The sequence below is a fragment of the Myotis lucifugus genome, unplaced genomic scaffold, assembly GCF_000147115.1.
Source record: "Myotis lucifugus unplaced genomic scaffold, Myoluc2.0 scaffold_403, whole genome shotgun sequence".
Taxonomy (NCBI): domain Eukaryota; kingdom Metazoa; phylum Chordata; class Mammalia; order Chiroptera; family Vespertilionidae; genus Myotis; species Myotis lucifugus.
The window spans coordinates 679,606-686,281 of NW_005871451.1; positions in this window are offsets into that span (position 1 = coordinate 679,606).

The following is a 6,676-nucleotide window of genomic DNA, read 5'->3' on the forward strand; positions in this document are numbered from 1 at the left end:
TAGCACTTGGCACAGTAACTCTCAACAGTCAATTGTCTTAATAAACATTTGTTGAAATGTTGAATGCCCAAGGACAGCAGCATGATACCAAGAGATATATCTGGCCGATTCTTTTTTTTTATTATGATTTTTGTTTGTTGTTTTTAGTATTCCACATTTTAAAAAGACATTGCTATGCATGAAAAAAAAATGACATTGTTTAGTAAATCACACAAAAATCCAGGAGAAATCATGGAAACTATGAAGGATAACATGGTCATTTCAGAAAAGCAAGACAAAAAGATAGGGCATGAGCTAAAACAGTAACATTAAATACATGTATTCCAAGGCCAAAAACCAATGTAGAAGTTAATGAAGAAACCTTCAGTTATGGTCTGTGACATGCACACAGGGTCTCTATAAATACATTTAAATGTTTTTAGGTGGGTTTTCTTCCCCAAAGAAAAATACCATATTATATGATGAACAAAATAGTGAGCAACATCCTTAAAGTTTTATTGGAACACACCAGAGTGTTCATGTGGCTGTTTCTTCCAAAGGTTTAACATAAAACCCAACACCGTGAAGCTCTTGCTAGAATACTGGGCTAAGGTAGTTTTTGTATAGAACTTTCTAGCAATGAACATAAGTGCAATAATTACCATTGAAACCAGTACATACTTAGAGAGCCAAGATTTTGATAGAATCTAGATTGCTATCATTTTAAGATTAAATTTCCTGAGTAGGGCCAACAGCACACACATCCGGTGTGGTTGCTTAAGAAGATTCACGTTTTTGGATGGCAGGTGACAGGGTCACACTCTGCGGAAAGGCTGAGGAGCCCATTGAAGAGATGAGATCTGCCCCATCTCCGCCTAGGGCAGTGGTTCTCAACCTTGGCTGCACATTAGAATCACCTGGGGATCTTTTTAAAATCTGATGTCTGGGCCTCATCCTCCGGAAATTCTGTTTCTTTGTTATGGGGTGGGGCCACAACATTAGTAACAAAGAAACAGAATTTCCGGAGAAGGAGGCCCAGAAATCAGGATTTTAAAAAGATTCCCAGGTGATTCTAATGTGCAGCCAAGGTTGAGAACCACTGGCCTGCCGTGGTCAATAAACTGCGGCTCACGAGCCACATGCGGCTCTTTGGCCCCGTGAGTGTGGCTCTTCCTAAGCCTTAGGAGGACCCTAATTAAGTTAATAACAATGTACCTACCTATATAGTTTAAGGTTAAAAATTTGGCTCTCAAAAAAAATTTCAATCATCGTACTGTTGATATTTGGCTCTGTTGACTAATGAGTTTGCCGACCACTGGGGCCTAGAGCAAGCATGTCAAACTCGCGGCCCCCGGCTGCATGCAGCCCACAGCAAATATATTTGCGGCCCAGCCAATGTAACGGTATGTAAGAAGCATTTAATAAAGAGGAAATGTCATAAGGACATGAGGTCTGGGGCCAGACTGCTGGGTTTGAATCCCAACTGTGCCGATTAACAGCTCTGCAACCTTAGACAAGTAACTTAACCTTTCTGTACCTCCATCTCCTCTCCTATAAAACAGAGGTGATAATAGTACCTACTCATGAGGTTGTTGCAGGATTAAGTGAGTTTATACACTAAGGCACCGAGCACAGTGCCAGGCTTGTTCCCCCACCGCCCTCGTATTGACTCCTGGAGAAACCTAAGCCAAATGCCCATCCTTGGGGCCAGCACCCTCCTCACATTTGCCTTCAGGTGGAAGAGATTTCAGATTCCAGTCCCTTCCTGACCAGGTGCCTGACCCCTTAGCACCGCCAGCAGGATGGGCCTGGGAATTCCTGTGTCCCAACAGCTCCAGCCCACACCCCATCCCAAGTATTATTATATCTGTATTCCTAGTAGGTCTACCACACAGCAGTTACATAATAAGGACTCCTGGATGGATGGCTTTCAACTTCTGATTCCTGGGAGTCTATAGACCATTTTGTTAAAATCTTTCAGTTCAACATCAACGAAGCTCAGCCTCTCCTCCATTTCTGTCTCAGGCATAAAGGCCACTAGGAAACTCTTCTTTTTTTTTTATGATTTTAGAGAGAGAAGAAAGGAGAGGGAGAGAGATAGAAATATCAGTGAGAGACAAACATTGGTCAGCTCCCTCCTGCACACCCCCTACCAGAAATCAAGCCCCAAGCCCCAGCATGTGCCTCCATGGGGCTTCGAACTAGCAACCTCTTGATGCATAGGATGGGTGCTCAACCAACTGACCTCCCAGATGCGAGAGGTCAGACTCTGAGCTTCCTGGGTCATCCCCCAAACCCGGTGTGTCCGTTTCCTGTGATTGCCATCACAAGTTGCCATAAAATGGGGCACTTTAAACAACAGAAATTTATTCTCTCACAGTTCTGGAGGCCAGAAGTCTGAAATTACTATCCCTGGGATGAAATCAAGGAATTGGGAGGGCTGCACTCCCTCCAGAGGCTCAAGGAAAGAGAAGAATCCATTCTTGTCTCTTCCAATTCTGGTGGCTGCCAACATTCCTTGGCTTGTGGCTGCATCACTCCAATATCTGCCTCTAGGAGATGAAGGTCGCATCATCCTCTACTCTTCTGAGTGGGTTATATCTCCCTCCACCTCCCTCTTATAAGATATGTGTAATTGCATTTAGGGCCCACCTGGATAATCCAGGGTAATCTTCCAATTTGAGATTTTTAACCATATCTGGATTAAATTTAACTTAATCACAACTGAATTATGGTGATGTCCTTTTTTCCCATATAAGGTGACACTCACAGGTTCCAGGGATTAAGATCTCGATATATTTGGGGGGACCATTATTTAGTCTAACATACCTGGCCATGATTAAATTCTGGATCAGGAAGATCTAAATCATCCCCAGCCCTAAATCCATACCCCCAGACATCTCAGAGGATCTGCAGCAGTTGAGTAAATGAAGAAGAGATGATGACATAGAAGTAAGAGCACTGAGCTGAGAGTCCTGTCCTTGAGCGCCACTTTGCCCGCTGCTAAATCTGTGACTTGAACAAGTTGCTTAGTTTACCCAGATGTTTATTGAATGCCTTCTGTGTGCCAGGCACTGTGCTAGGCATGAGACAGTTCCCTTGTCTGAGAAATGGAAGAAATAGTGCACTGAATACTGTGATGGTACATGGGGCAGTGTCTGGAATTGTACCTGAGTCATAGTAAGCACTGAATAAATTCTGGCTCTTACTATTATTATTAGATAGTCGGGGTTCAGTGGGTGGGATTTGTTTTTAACACTCAGGCCATGTAGGCATGAGAAAAAAAAACAGGACGAAACAGGATCATGGAAGTCAACAGAAAAAAGAGTTTGTCCATATCTTCTTTGGTTTTCACAACCACTATGTGAGTTGGGTGATATTTTGCCAAGGAAAGAGTAAAGTTCAGAAAGCTAAGATCCATCAGCTACAGTTGACATTCACCACATAGATATGTGTTGCCCCCAAATGTCCCAGCTTCCCTGCAACTAGTAGGCCCATGTGACCAGTTCTGTCCAATGGACTGCAAGCAAAAGGGACACGTCTGACTAGCAGGGAAATCCCAGCTCCCCGTCACCTGCCATTGTGGCCATGGGGCGCTCACGCTGAGATGGCATAACCTCAATACGGAAACAGCCCGTATCCCCGAGTCGTCGCTGGAAGGCGGTTGTCTGATCCACGAGGGCTTCATACAAGTGGAAAAACAAGCAAAACACTAAACTTGTGTGTGTTAAGTCACTGCGATTGGGGTTTGCTTGTAATCACAGCATAGCCTGTCCTTAACTGACTAAACATCCGCGTCTGTGAGCAGGTGTTTTTCCATCATTCTTTCTCAGTCAAGCTTCTTGAAGGAGCTGCCCACCCTACGGTCTGTATTTCCCACCTCCTATTCACCTCTCAGTCTCTTCGGTCAGCCTGTACCCATCAGCCAGTCCACAGGTTAGCATCAGCCATCCCTTGGAATCAGCTCGGCCTCCTCTGCTTCTACCAATGAAAAGGTACATTTTCAAAAACCTCACTGAAAGATTTCCAAGCACTTTCCTCTTTTAAAATTCTTTAATTTAAATATTTTTGTCTTTCAAGAAATAATTTTTATTTTTTAATTACAGTTGACATACAATATGATATTGGTTTCACGTGCACAGCCCATTATATAACTTACTAAGGGATCACTGGATGAATCTCGCACCCATCTGACCCTATGCATAGTTATTACAATATTATTGACTATTCCCTGTGCTGTACTTGACATCCCTGTGACTATTCTGTAACTCCCAGTCTGCAAGCACTTCCAATAAATTCTGTAGATCACTTTGCGGCCTACAATGGCCTTTTCCAGGTAATATTTCATTTACTCTTACCTGGAGTCTGAGGGATGTGAGGGACAGAGTACTGTGCCCACTTGGTAGGCAAGGAAACAGGTTCTGGAGGACAGCCTCCATCACACAGCAAGGAAAACAGCAGAAAAAAATCCAAACCCACAGCTGAGTGCAAAGTCCCGCCTCGTCCCACTGCACCAAGTCAACGCCCTGCTGTGCCAGTACCTACCTCATCGGCAGCCACTGAAGGGGACCTCCGGGGTCCGCACAGCCGCCCCAGCCTGTGGCTCTGGCCCTGGCATGCCCCACCCCTCTCCTACCCCCCCCCCCCACCTTCCTGCTGGAGCAAATAGATTAATTAGGCCATTAGACACTCGCCAACACTTGGTCAGCATTCACCTACCACTGGCAGGCAGGGAGCAGCTAAAATGAGGGGATTAGCCATTCCTGCCTATGTTGGCATTAGAATGTATAATTCCCTGCACTTTCCTCCAGCTTTTTGTAGAGAAAGCATTTCACAAATAGGTCAGGCTCAGAGTGAGTCAGACAGGAGCCGTTCAGGTCTGCTGAGGTCAAGAAAACTCAGGTGGAGAGAAATGTGCTGAGCAGCCACCGCAGCCAATGCAATTGTTTTTCTGTGGGATTCTGGTGGGAGCCTCGCTCTGGGAAATGTTCACAGAACCTGCCCAGAAAATCCCAGGCACATGACTCTCCGCCTCACCTTATTTACTTGTTTGTTCATTGATGGTAGGATTTGGCACTGTTTCACCAAAGTTGCTCCGGCACAGTCTCCTGAGATTGAGATGGCCAGGCCCCCAAAAGTTACCGAGTTCACACGTGGGCCTCCTTACTCCTGAAGGGGCCTCTGAAATTCCTGTCCCTTTCCGGGGGGGTGGGGGGGGAGCAATCTGGTAAAATTACGGCCTGGTAAGGTGTGCGTGTCACTCTTCCTTGAAATGATGGGTTCGATTAAACAGGATTAAATTTCCCCATCTCAAGGTACTTGATATAATGCATCTGCAAGTCCCGTTTGCCATTAAGGGGACGTGCTCACGGGTGGAGGATTATGTGGACATCTCTCGGGGATATTATTTAGCCATTGTCCTTCCCTGTCCCTCAGGGAAGCCTTCGGTGGGTTCTTTGAAGACAGCCTCCCAAGGGGATCGCCCAGTGCTGTCCTTTCTCTGATCCAGGCAACATGGGTGATGCCCTCTTCATCTAACTTTCTACAAAAATCCCTCAGCTCCTGCTTGAAGATACAGCCCACAGAGGTGCTCTGCTGGTGCCACCGCCCCCCACCCGAGTAGGCAGAAGTCATGGGTGGAGTTCCCTCAACTGATCACCTCCCAAGGTATCAGGCCTCCTTGGACCCCAAGGAAAAATTCCAGCCCTGACCCCCAGCACATTTTGGAGGTGTGTGCCATTCCCAAGAAACAGTTTAAAGCAGCCACATGGGTGGCCGGCGTGTTCTTTCTCATTAGAGACATCCTCGACTTTCTGAGCGATCTCTACCCCTTTCTTAGATGTAGGTTGGAAGTAGGTGATGTGCCAAAACCAGGAGCTGCAGGACCGGTTTGGATACTTCTGAGCAAGCTCTCCGTGGATGGCCTAGCACCTCGCTTTAAAATATACGCGGTGGAGCTAAGAGTGGGGGTGGGGGAGCTAGAGATCACCGACTACTCTAAGCTTTGAGTTTCAGCTGATATCCCAAGCAACTTAGGAAAGTCTATCCTTCCGGACAAAAGAAAAAGTGATCCGGGCAATAAATTCGCAGGAGTGATGTCGCCTATCCAGGAGGTGACATTTTAACAGAGAAGGCAATGAATCACTGATTCCAATATTTGCATTGCTAATGGAGAAATGCCCACATCAGTCACAGGAAGCTTTCCATACCCAGGGCCACGGCTACCTGACCCCAGCACCAGCCTTCTGCAGGGGGAGCTGGGCCCTGAGATACAACTGAACTGTCGCAAGGAGCCTGTTAATGGCCAATTGGAAGGCAGCTTGTATGGTGCCAAAGGCCCAAGAGCTTGGTTTGTGTGCCCATCCTCCAGGTCGGGAGTGGTCAGCTGTGTCCAGAAGAGCACTGAGGCTGGCCCGGACTTGGTGAGAAATAGTGTCACAATCAACAGGTATGGGAGGCAGAACGGTGGTTTGGCGCCCACTCTGAGACAGTGGGAAGGTGGCTGCAGAGTCACTCACAGGCATGAATCCTGGCTCCCCCACTTAACCGTTCTGTGACACTGGGGTTGTTGCTAAACCTCTGGGTGCCCATTTCTATAAACGGATAAAACCTACCTATGATATAGGGTTCTTATAAAGATTCGATGAAGTGATGTTTGCAGAGTGCCTGGGCCCCTAGTTACACCCAATAAATGTTA